This window comes from Onychomys torridus, chromosome 6 (assembly GCF_903995425.1).
Source record: "Onychomys torridus chromosome 6, mOncTor1.1, whole genome shotgun sequence".
In the NCBI taxonomy this organism is placed as follows: Eukaryota; Metazoa; Chordata; class Mammalia; order Rodentia; family Cricetidae; genus Onychomys; species Onychomys torridus.
In genome coordinates, this window is record NC_050448.1 from 34,070,144 (window position 1) to 34,083,598 (window position 13,455).

The following is a 13,455-nucleotide window of genomic DNA, read 5'->3' on the forward strand; positions in this document are numbered from 1 at the left end:
ATACAGTGAACCCATAGCCACTGCCCATCTTCAGGACGTTTCTTCTCAAACTAAACTTAGATGCCCCCTCTGAGCAGTGGTCCCCGCCCTCCTTCCGTCCCCTCAGGTCACCTCCATGCCATGTACTGTCTTTATGACCCCATAGAGATTCCACACAGGACGATTCCTCATCATCTGTCCTCTGTGTCTGTTTTACATAACTCAGCAGTGTTTCTAAGGTTCATCTGCTTTGCACAAGATGCCTTTTCTCTGCTTGTGGCTGGAAAACAGATACCTCCAGTGTGCGTCTCATCCTCCCAAATACCAGAATTATAGGAGTGAGGTAACACAATTGATGTTTTTCCCTTTGTAATTGTTTCGCTGTTGTTGAATTACAGGACTTTATTCTTGATGGTGATTCTATAACAGATATACAAATTGTGAGGAATCTGGTACATTCTAAACAAATTTCATATATCCCCTCATTCATGTATTACATATTATATGTCTAATATGTATCCTCACTCAAGTGTGTTACTTCTGTAGAATTTCATAGCAAATGACGTGTAAATAAAATTTTCAATTATTAAAAATTTTTCCTAAAAAAAAAAAAACCCAAACAAACAAAAAAATTTCCTGCTTCTAACTGTGATTAGTGTTTAGGCAGATTGTGGCTAGGTTAAAAGGCATGTACCCCACATAATAGGTGGTGGTCACTGGGGCTCAACACTGGTAATGTAATGTCTGCTCTTTAGGTGGCAATGGGGATGGCCATTTGGCTTTCATAGTTATGGGAACTTTTGTTAGTGAGGATGGACAACTGTCTTCTCCATAGTCCTTGCTTTTTCCCCAAATCTTTTCCCTTCTTGTTTAAAATTACCTTAAAGAATTTTAAAGCAGGCCAATTAGTAGCAAGAAATTTTAAAAACGGGTTTCATTTCTGCTTTTGAAGTATTGATATATTGGATTTTTTTTTTCTGAAAGTCCAACCGAAAACACCCCAAACCCAAAGATAGTCAAAAATAAATACCAGACATATTAGATAGGACCATTAGCAGAGATAGGTTAAAATGGGGGGAGTAATAGGAGTAAGTTTGAGCCACCTGCTGTTGAAGAATAAGTCTTCATGAGGATTTCCTCAACTCGACTTTGTTGTATGTTAGATCCAGACCACTCCTGTAGTTGGAGTTTTCCTGCCTGGCCCAGTCAGGACAAATCTCTCTCACCCGCCAGTCCCACAGCCGCTCAGAACCAACCAAGTAAACACACAGAAACTTACATTGTTTAGAAACTGTATGGCCGTGGCAGGCTGCTTGTTATCTACTTCTTCTATCTTAAATTAACCCATTTCTATTAATCTATACTTTGCCACGTGGCTTGTGGTTTACCAGTACCTTACATCCTCCTTGTCATGGCGGTGACTGGCGGTGTCTTTTCTACCCAGCCTTCCTCCTCCCAGAATTCTCTTCTGTCTTGTCCCGCCTTTACTTCCTGCCTGGCCACTGGCCAATCAGAACTTTATTTACACAGAGCCAGAGCGATATCCACAGCACTTCTCCTTTTCTTTTTTTTTTAAAGGAAGGTTTGTAGTTAGAGTTTTCCTGCCTGGCCCAGTCAGGACAAATCTCTCTTACCCGCTAGTCCCACAGTTGCTCAGACCCATCCAAGAAAACACACAGAAACTTACATTGCTTATAAACTGTATGGCTGTGGCAGGCTGCTTGTTATCTACTTTTTCTATCTTAAATTAACCCATTTCTATTAATCTATACTTTGCCACATGGCTTGTGGCTTACCAGTACCTTACATCTTGTCATGGCAGCAGCTGGCAGTGTCTCTCTCTAGCCTTTCACCTCCCAGCATTCTCTTCTCTCTTGTCCCGCCTATACTTCCTGCCTGGCCACTGGCCAATCAGAACTTTATTGACACAGAGCGATATACACAGCACTTCCCCTTTTCTTTTTTTTTAAAGGAAGGTTTTAACTTTTACATAGTACAAAACAATTATCAAGCAAGAATTACAGTTACAATATTAAAGAAGATATCCTATCTATCTTATATTTGTGAGTCTAAGGTTTTATATCTAACTTATCTTTTATCATAACTGAGGAAATTATAACCATCTAGTCTTCAACCACATCAAAGACCTCAGAAGGATATAACATTACCTGAGAACCGGGAGAAGGATGCAAGCATTTTTCAGGAGTCTTGCAAGAGTAGACAGAGACAGCTGGCAGCCTGGACAGTCACCTAATGTTCCTTTATAAAGTTGGGGCATCTGTCTTCAGCCCACAGGGCTAGAGTCTCTTGGTCACTTCTCTCAGTGTCCTGTAGAATGTGGCAGTTTCCTCTGCAAAGCAGGAACGTGAAGGACCATTTTGTCAAGCAAAGTTCAGTGGTCACCTTTCTATGGGTCCTGCATGTCCAGTCGGTCAAGCAGTCCAGGCAAGAACAGTTTCTTGTCCAAATGGCTATTTTTGCCAAGGTGAAGATAAACTCCATATGAAGTGTCTTCAATGCCCATCCTCCTCTCTGAAGTAAAACGGTGCTGCCAGGAGCAGACATGTCTCACTGTCCAGAAAGTCTAAATTTTAAAAATATTTTAAATGCCATATTCTGTAGACCTTTGAAGTGATTGAAGATTACCTATCTATCTGAAATATCTCTTTGTATACCTAGAAGAGTTAACTAACATGGCTATGAGTATGATTATCATAGATGACCAGTTATTAATCTATTTTTAATTATCCATTTCAATTTAAAATGAGCTATACAAACATAATACCTTAAACATGAGTAGAAATATACACACAGTATAACAAAATTATTTAAGTTTATATCAATAGACTAAAATCTATACCAATGTAAAACATTTTAAATGAGTTGTTGCTCTTTAGAAGTAAGTTCATTAATCTACCCTTTCATCCTATCATATCTATATCATATCCCCTTTTTATCTTTAGAAAGAGATCACATTTATAATCAACCTGTTTTAAATAAAATAGTGGTTTTTCTCTGTCCCTCACCAGAGGGCTCTTCTGATTTGGGACACAAGAATCTCTTAACCTTTTCTTTTAGCAATATGTCTGGGTTTAGAGAAGGAGTGAGCCAATTCCATCTCCAAAGCCAGCTGGGAAATTGGGCGTAGTTTCTCTTACTACTTCCTGCTGGAGGGGGGGCGCTGTATCTTATGCACCAACGATGCTGAGAAACATTAGGTGACTGTCCAGGCTGCCAGCTGTCTCTGTCTACTCTTGCAAGACTCCTGAAAGTTGCTTGCATCCTTCTTCCATTTCTCAGGTATTATTATATTCCTCAGGTCTTTGATGAGGTTGGAGATTAACAGTTATAGTTACAACTTAGTATATATACATATATAATATCTTAGATAGAATATATTAAGTATTAGACTCAGGTTCTTTAGGATAGGACACTTTTTGGAATGATCCTTGTAACATGCCACCTACCCATGCCCTAGACTTCCCTGGATTTTACTATGTGTTTTTTGCTTGATATTGTTTGCACTTATTGTAATTCCAACTTATCTAAGTCATTATCCCTCATTACTCCTGGACAATATTTGATAACCATCTCTTTGTATATAGTCTTGTATTAGGTTAGAACTTTCTTATTTAGACAAAAGGGGGAGATGTAGTGTATAGCCATCCCAGCATTGGCCTGGAAGTTCCAACCCCCATTGAGGCTTCGGTAATGATCACACCCACAAGGCGGGGCTGAGGAGGGAGCGGAAGACCGAGGATCAGGAGGAGGTCGCTTGCTTGGTGCCGGGACGCTGGACGCTGGAGGTAGACCGAGCAGAGTTCTCCAGAGAACACCGCCGGACTGCGCTATACCTTTGCCAGACCCTGCAACCTATCCCTTCATTTGTAAGATAGCCCACAAAATAAACCTCCCTTTTAACTACATGGAGTGGCCTAAATAATTTCACCAATACACTCCTGTTTAAGGGCTGTTCTCTGCATCATAGTACATTTAATGGTATCCCTGGCTCTAGCCAGTAGGTCCCAGTGACATCTTCCTTCCCTAGTTGTGACAACTAAGATGTCTTCAGATGTTGCCTACTGTCCCCTCAGAGGCAAAACGAAAACAAAAACCAAAAAAACAAAAACCAAAACCAAAATTGTTGTCTTCCCTCCTTAGGAACCCAGGTACTTGTGGTCGGAGGAACTGGCTTCTCATAGCAGGTAACAACAAAGGTGTTAAAACAAGGGGCTTCTGGGTAAGGGATCTGCTGGAACCAGTAGTCAATATGTATAAGTGTCTGATGTGTCCTGATACCTGCAGTTGGTACTACTGTCACATCCCTGATGATACACATTGGTTGAATGCTCCAGAGGTGAGTAAGAGAATCACCACCCGTAAAAGCTTTGCTCTTCCATAAAGAAGTGACATCAGAATGTGTTCAAGATACACAACACTTGGGGATGCCACAAAGGCTTGTGGTATCTGAGCTGGCTTTGAAGGATGTCCATTGCAGTGGGGTTTGCAGACACTCACTGACATTTAGTTGTTGAAAGGAAGTTCAAACTTGAAGGAAAGCTCTGGGCACAAGGTACTCAGAGTCTCCAGGTATGCTTAAAGCTGAGGTGATTGCATAGGGCAATTATACATCTCCCTGAGGCTTGAGTGGAGTGATTAGGGCCTGGTGATCCTAGAACAATGCAATTTTAGAGACTGTATACTTCACGTATTGTTGGAAATCATCACCACGGTCGTGAGGTGCAGAGCAAACTCCCATCACCGTCAGATTCCTGTCTGTTTATATTGACAGCACATTATTGATTTGGAAAGTTGTGCAGTAAGAGACACATTTGCATCCTCTGGTTAGCAACTCCTTTATTGACCCGAAGTCAGTTGTGCTGTAATGGAACTTAGAAACAGATGGGACCATATGGCTCAATTTGTGGGGTGGTAATAGATTGCTTAATGTCATAGCAGCAATATTTGCTGTTATTAAAAAAACTGCAATTATTCAGTGGCAGTTTACATAAAAGATATGAACAATAATGATGCATGTCATACTGCCAATATTATTTACATTTGAAATCATCTGCCCTAAAAAATACATGCATAACAATTGCAAATGAATGTATTACAGTACACCACAGGCAACCACAGCCCTTTCCTAACTGGACTCTGTTCTTTTGAGCAACAAGTTCAGCCCGGCTGATATCACTGACTGGTTATTTAATTCGACTTCAACTGATGAAAGTGTTTACTGGAGATTTTGTTCAGAATTTCCCCCAAAGGTCATGATAGTACTTGTGTCATTTCTGATATGACTGTGCAAGCATATATTCATTTGTCAATGGATTTTTCTCCTTTTCTTTATTCTCGTGTCTTTTTTTTTAAAAAAACATTTTAAATCTCTCTCTTTTTTAAGATTTAGTTTACTTATGTGAACAGTGTTCTTTCTGAAAGTTTGCTGCATGCCAGAAGAGGGCGCCAGATCTCATTACAGATGGTTGGGAGCCACCATTTGGTTGCTGGGTATTGAACTCAGGACCACTGGATGAACTCAGGACCTCTAGAAGAGCAGACAGTGCTCTTAACCTCTGAGCCATCTCTCCAGCCCCTATTCTTGTGTCTTTCACATCATGCATCTCCATCCTAACCATTTTCCCATCCCTTCATAGCCACCCTCTGCCCTTGCAACACCCCCAAACAAGATAAAATAAAATTTAAGAGGGAAAAAAAAGAAAAGAGAAGGGAAAAAAAAAAAAAAAACCTCGTCATGGAAGCTGCAGTATGACACAGTGAGTCATGAAGTAAACGATTCATCCTTATATCTTTACTTGCAAGTGTTCACTGCAGAGTCTGGTTGGAGGCCTCTGGTTTCTGCTATACTATCAATGCCGGGCTCTCACTGGGACTCCCCTTGGTTATCCTGCGGTTGCCGTGTCATGGAGATCCTGCAGCTTTGGATCTGCAGGACTGGCCCCTTCATGTGCTCCAGCAGATCGTATATGGGGTGGACGTTCTATAAACTAAAAGCTGTGATCACTCTCTAAGATTAGAAGCAAGCTGGAGTTTCCCAGCTTAGAGAAAACAAGGAACTTTTCTTTGTTCTGCTTCACTGCATTCTTTTATTTTATTATTTTTAATTGTGTAGATGTGTGTGGGGAGGGATGGGCATGTGAGTGCAGGTGCCCAAAGAGGCCAGATGTGTCAGATCCCTTGGAGCTGGAGTTACAGGCAGTTGTGATCCAGCCATTGTGGGTGATGGGAACCAGACCCTGGAAGCCGATTGCTGAGCATCTTTCCAGCCCTGTTGCACTGTATTTGATCTTCATGGTAACTGTAAGGTCGGGGTACTGAGGACTTAGCTACCTACAGGAACAGCAGCTATGGCTTTCTCCCTCTATCTTGTGATTTTGAAAGTGTTCCTTGGCACTAGAGCCCAAAGCCTTGACTCCTGGGTCCTCCTGCCCCCCGCTAGAGCACCCTCCCAGCCAGGACTTGCTCAATCAGGGTGTTTTCTTCTCTGCCTCTTACAATTTCACCCTCGTCCTTATCTCAGCTGTAGATGAATTGTGTTCCCAGAGCCCATTCATTCAACAAAGGGTTAAACACCCAGTGTTAGACACCTAGATGCCAACGTACAAAACTGTCAAAGATCCATGTCCTAATTGAGCTTGTATCATGATGGGAATTAAACAGTAAACAATTATTTTTAGAAAGAATATATTACAATCTTGAAAACTAATATAGAAGGTTCATAATATTCCAATTCTAAAACTTCATGTGAATTTACAGTCATCAAAATAATGCATTGGTGGCCTGAGTACTGACAGAGATCAAAGAAATGCAATTCAAAGTCCAAATGCTAAGCTGAACATTTATTTTCAACTGTTGTTTTACAAGAATTTCAAGACCAGGCTGGAGAGATGGCTGAGTGGTTAAGAGCACTGACTGCTCTTCCAGAGGTCCCTAGTTCAATTCCCAGCAACCACATGGTGCCTCACAACCATCTATAATGAGATCTGGTGCCCTCTTCTGGTGTGCAGACATACATACAAACAAATTCTTTTAAACAAAAACAATTTTAAGACCATGCAGTGAGGAAAGGGGAGTGTCCTTAGTGAATAGTGGTGGGATAACTAGATAGCCAGATACAAAAGGATGAAGTTGGACCCTATCTCACAAATGTCTACATAGCTATATATGATATATATCTATACACACACACACACACACACACACACACACACCCCACACACACATACACACACACCCCCACACACATACACATACACACACCCCACACATACACACACATACTCACGCACCACACACACATACACACACACCCCACACACACATACACACACACACCCACACATACACACACATACTCACACACTACACACACACTACACACACATACACACACACACCCACACATACACACACATACTCACGCACCACACACACATACACACACACCCCACACACACATACACACACACCCACACATACACACACATACTCACACACTACACACACACTACACACACATACACACACACCCACACATACACACACATACACACCACACACACACTACACACACATACACACACACCCCCACACACATACACACCCACCCCACACATACACACACATACTCACGCACCACACACACACATCAGTGGTCAATGACCTGAGTATGAAAGCCAAACAACAGGGTTTAGAAGGCAACATAAGGGTACCTTTTCACAGCCCTGGACTTGGTGCTTGGCCCTCTCTGCACTGGCTCCCCAGCTCCCTGCTCCTTTGCCACTGTTACCATCACTCTCAAGCTTGGGCAGGCCTTGGCTGGCACTTCCTGTGTGCTGTCATGCCTCCTCCTGACTTCTGCTGCTCTTCCGACGCCTTACCCTGTAGAACTCCAGAGTGCATTTGGTGACAGATCTACATAGGGAGGATTTTTCTCGCTGCAGAATGGCCTCCTGGTAGGGGGTCACGAACAGGTCAGCCATGACTTATTTCGAAAAGTAGTGACCCTCCTTAGCCCTGGATGTTTCCAATGAGAGTTAAACTCTTCAAACCTAAACTTTCAAGTACAACAAACCTCATTATCCAGTGATGCCAATACACACACACACACACACACACACACACTCACCACATACATACCACTCACACACTCACCACATGCACACCACACACATACACACCACAAAACACCACACACACAACACACAACACACACACCCTACACACAACCCACATATACATATACCCCATACATACTCACACCACACATACCCACACACCCACCCCACACATACACACACACACACACACACACTCACACCCCCACACTCACACACATACACTCATACCACAAAACACCACACATACCACACCACAAAATGACACACACAACACACACCCTACACACACCCCACATACACCCCCTACACACTCACACCACAAAACACCAAACACCCACACCACACACACCCACACACACCCCACACATACACACACACACACACACACACACACACACACACACACACACCAGCCAATACTGCCATTATCATCAACAAAACCATTCCCAGCCTGCCTTGTGCCCTGTCCTCCTTGGTGTGCTCGCCCAGCTTGAGGATGTGCAGAACACACTTATTGCAGCACAGACTCTGCTTCCTTTTGTTTTGTTTTGCTCTTCAGTTTCTGGAATTCTTTACCAAAGGAGAGAGTGTCAAGAAGAGGTTGTTTGTGTGGCAGGCATATGGTAGGTGAAGGGAAGAGCAGGCAAGGATGAACTTAACAGGCAGAAGCATTATGATTACGGTTGGTGCCATCTTAGCCACACTGTTGTCTTGTTTCCAGAGAGATCTGCTTGGAGAAAACTGGCAGCCTAGAGGTACTCATCTTCATACCACAGGATCCCACCTTGGGTCTGGGGAGTCAGGAAAGCTGTCCTCTGGGTGCCAATGATAGACCGTGGGTCTCCATCGGCTGAGAACAGTGAGGAAAAGCCATTGCTACTGATCTGGCACAGAGGTCTAGACCTGGAGTTCGTCAGATTCTCCTCAGTGTGATGTAACATCTGACAGAACTATAGAGAAGGAATGGTTCGTAGGTTGGTGGTGGCTGGGGCTCCCGTTAATGGAGGCAGGAAGAGCTGGTGATGGCTGGGGCTCCAGTCCATGGGGGCAGGAAGAGCTGGTGATGGCTGGGGCTCCAGTCCATGGGGGCAGAAAGAGCTGGTGGTGGCTGGGGCTCTAGTCCATGGGGGCAGAAAGAGCTGGTGATGGCTGGGGCTCCAGTCCATGGGGGCAGAAAGAGCTGGTGGTGGCTGGGGCTCTGGTCCATGGGGGCAGAAAGAGCTGGTGGTGGCTGGGGCTCCAGTCCATGGGGGCAGGCAGGAAGAGAGTAGTGCATCACAACTGCTCACATTGTGACTCTCAGGACCCAGAGAGACAGGGCCTCAGCTAGAGAGCACCTCTTTTCTCTTCTTTAATTCCATCTGTGCCACAACATGGAATGGTGCCACCCACTCAGTGTGGGCATCCCTTGCTTTGCCAATCCACTCTAGAAACACCCTCACAGACATGCCCAGACATGTGCTTTACTCACATTCCAAGCACTTCTCAGTCCATTCAAGTTGAGGATCAAGACTAGTCATCTCAGACTCTCTTCATTGTTACCTGTATGTCAAATAAAAAATAAAGGTTAATCCAAATAACATAACCCTTCTCCCCCAGTAAACCACTTAAGAAGGCCAGAAGTGGACCCCTGATTTCTGGATTACATTCTAATGTAATGTTAATGGCTTTGGAGTTTTACTATATAGGAGATGAAGACAGGACACCTGGTGCTCAGTGGGGTTTCTGTGACTGAATCAGAGAATGAATGGGGTGCTAGGAATTACTTCAAAAGGCTTCAGAGACGATTTTAAGGGATTTTAATAAATAGTAGTTTTAATAAATAATAGTATACATGCATATGTACATACTGCTTTTTTTTATTAGAACACTTCACAAATTTGCGTGTCATCCTTGTGTAGGGGCCATGCTAATCTTCTCTGTATCGTTCTAATTTGAGTATATGTGCTGCTGAAGCAAGCACATACATATTGCTTTTTAAAGAATATGTGTATGAGTGTTTACATACATGCATGTATGTGTAACATATGCCTGCAGTGCCCACAGAGGCCAGAAGAGGGCATCAGATCCTATGGAAATGGAATTATAGATGGTTGTGAGCTGACATGTGGGTGCTGGGAATTAAAACTGTGTCCTCTGCAAGAGCACTGAACTGCTGAGCCATCTCTCCAGCCTCAGTAACATATTTGATGGTACCGTACCAGGCAAAACAGCCACTCATTCTCTGAGGTACTTATATTTTCTCAGAAGACCAAAGTGGGAAAAAAGTGAAGAAAGTAAAATTTTAACATGTTTACATAACTTCTGTTTTGAAAAAAAAAAAAAAAAAAAAAAAAAGAGGTCCTGAATTTTAAAAAAAAAAGTCTATTTTATTTTATTATTTTATTTTTAAAATCTCTGTTCTTTGTATTGTAGGGCCACTATCCATGTTTGGGCTGAAACACAGAGAGAAGGGAAGTGGGGTGGTAGGGAGAGAAAACACAAATGGACGAGAGAAAACGTAAATGGACATATTTGCATTAGAGGGGAGTTCAGTTGTTCCTCAACACTCATCAAGGTTGCAAAGCAGAATCCAAGCTGTCTGGACAGACCCGCAGTGAGGAGAAAGTTGAGTTGCCTGTAAAACCAGCCTTAATACCTACTAAAAGAGCGATAAATATCTGTTTTCACATCTGAGCTAAGATACTCTACATGGGTATCGTCTGATATTTAGACTAATACAGCTTGTCTTGTTTCTGAAGGCTATGCTAGCAACATGCTTTACAAGGGGCTCATTGACTTCAGCAGTAAAACAATACTGCCTGCTCATGCAAAAGCTGGACCAGTTGTACAGTTCTCCAAGTCGAAGGGTTGTGGTGTTTTGATGGGCAAAGAGTTTGTAATATAGAGTGTCCTCCACACTAATTTGGTTTGCTCTACAGCTTCCTGACAATGGTCCTTCAGGGCCCAAGAACAATATCCAGGCGATAAGGTAGACACTGTGTATTTTTAAGGTTAAAATTATACTTTGGAAGTAAAATGAGATCTCTTAATTCTGCTAACGGGCCTGCATTGGTACCAAACAAAGAATTTAATACACCTTTGGCTGTTAATTGTATGAAGTCTGTTGCTAACTCAGATGGAAAGGCAAAACATTTGTTGAGTGGAAGGCTATTTATCTCTCAAAAAACTGAATGTGAAGCAGGTTTTGGGAGATAGAATCATGCTTTTACACTCATTATGACTCACTTTGTAAGATAAATAATCTTTCCCGAGTTTATATTTGTGGTAAGCCCAGATTTTCATGGGTTAGATTTGCTTGGAGTCAAGACACCTTCTGTTGCATAAGATCTGGTTTATTCTTTTTGGGGTTGCTAAGGTCCAGAATTTTTTCTAGGGCAATAGTTATTCACAAGTTTATAAACAATGCCGTAAAAATAGATTTCTAAGGACCTCAAATTTGCAATTCATCGATCATTCATGTAGAAATACTTGGCCTGACTGCTTACTGCCCTTGAGAATGTGGGATGTTTTCTAAACACACTAAGAGTTATGGATCTGCCAGGGGAGACAAAGACCTGCATTGTCAAGAATGTGAAGCTATAAATCCACGTGTATGTGAAAGTTCCATCAACACACTCTATTATAAATCAAGAAGCACTTTTGAGTCGGGTCTGAGTTAAAAGGCCCTGTCTGGGTTCTGCTATGAGTTAAAGGCATTATCTTATTCTTCTGTTGAGTTTGGGCTATTTCACTAAAAATTTTGTGTGTGTGTGTGTGTGTGTGTGTGTGTGTGTGTGTGTGTGTATAAGCTAAAGGTAGACATCAGATAACTTCCTTGATTGCTTTTTTGAGATAGGGTTTTTTGCTGGGCAGTGGTGATGAGTGCCTATAATCCCAGCACTTGGAAAGGCAGAGGCAGGAGGATTTCTGTGAGTTTGAAGCTAGCCCAGTCTACAAAGCAAGTTCCAGGACAGCTAGAACCCTTACACAGAGAAACCTTGTCTCGAAAAACAAAAACAAACAAACAAAAAGAAACAAAAACAAAACAAAAAGAGACAGGGTTTCTCAGTGAACCTGGACATCACAGACTGGCTAGACTGGGAAGTGGGCCCCAAGTACCCTCCTGTTTCTGCTCCCCTAGCACTGGGATCACAGGTTCACACCACCCTTCTAGCTTTTATGTAGGTGGTGGGGACTGGTCTGAGGTAGGCTCTCATGCTTGCCGGGCAAGCACTTTCTGACTGAACTCTCTCCCCACTCCTCTTAACCCATGCTGGGGATCAAATCTAGGGCCATACTCAAGCTAAGTCAGTGTCCTACCTGTTCTGCTGAGCTATGCCCTCTCCTCTGGAGTCTTAACAAGAGCTGGATTAAGATCCATGGGCACCCCAGAGCGACTAATCAGATGCCACCACTTCAGGAAGTGCATGGCAGGAGCAGGGCAGGAATCAACATTGATTAATAAAAAGCCTATTCAGGAAGAGGTTCAAGGATGGATTTTCTTCCGAAGCTCAATTGGCACTTTGAGAGCCAAGGGCAAAGCACTCCTTAACTTTCCCCACCTCAGTTTCTAGTGGGCCTTTTTCCAAGCTGGGAGAGACATTCCAGCTAATAGAACATGCAGGATGTCAAGTCTTCCATCCTTCTTTCCCCTGCATCCTTAGCCTTGGGTTTCTGTACGTCCTCAGTCCAGCTCTCCAGCTGTTCTATTAACATGGTGCCCTGTTGCCCTTCCTGACTTCTTCAGGGGGCTTAGTGTACAAATGCTGAGTGGTGGGCTCATCACAAAGAATATTCAAGTGTTGTGTTTTTCTTTCCCCCTTGAGAGCCTTGCCTGCTTTAGGAGGAAAACTGGCTGGTTTATATTTTGATAGTCAACTGCAGGGATGTGAGACTCCTAAGTGCTGAGTACCAGGCTGAATGTAGTGCTTTTTTTTATAGTCCCAGACCCCCATCCTCTCCAAGCCCCAGCCCCCCATCCCCCCTAGTCCCCATCCCCCCTAGTCCCGATCCCCACCTAGTCCCCAGCCTCCCCAGCCTTCTGAGCCCCCAGTTCTCCCAAACTCCCCAGCCACTCCCAAGCCCCTAACCTCTCCAGCCTCCCCAACCTCATGCCATAAAGAGGAGGGGCCACTCATATAGGGCTCAGATGTGGGACCAGGCATTCTAAACTAAGAGAACTTGTTTTTCTCTGACAGAAAAGCTTTTTGGCTGGGGGTAGGGGAGTATATACCTCACAGTGGTTTTTTGTGTCCTCATCTATATGGATAAGGGGCCCATGCAGGAGTCTCCCTTCAGAATATGCTCTGCTCTTCTGACTTTTCCCGGTTTCCCTCACCTTTTTCATTCCTCC

General features: G+C 43.3%; 1 protein-coding gene and 1 non-coding gene across 5 annotated transcripts in view; one reads left to right on the forward strand and one right to left on the reverse strand.

The window, feature by feature from the left end:
* Smad9 (SMAD family member 9) overlaps positions 1-13,455 on the forward strand; it is a 49,844-nt gene that overhangs the window by 11,307 nt on the left and 25,082 nt on the right. The window contains exon 2 of one of the 4 annotated variants that reach the window (XM_036191192.1): positions 4,141-4,184. The exons of 2 other annotated variants lie outside the window; for them this stretch is intronic. The gene's annotated coding sequence lies outside the window, so the exon portion shown is untranslated. Of the gene's footprint in view, positions 1-4,140; positions 4,185-5,519; positions 5,543-13,455 lie in introns of those variants that run through there. One more of the 4 variants, XM_036191194.1, reaches the window with a different exon arrangement.
* Positions 9,977-10,083, reverse strand: LOC118586412. The gene has a single exon (XR_004945307.1). It is a non-coding gene; the product is annotated as a U6 spliceosomal RNA (small nuclear RNA).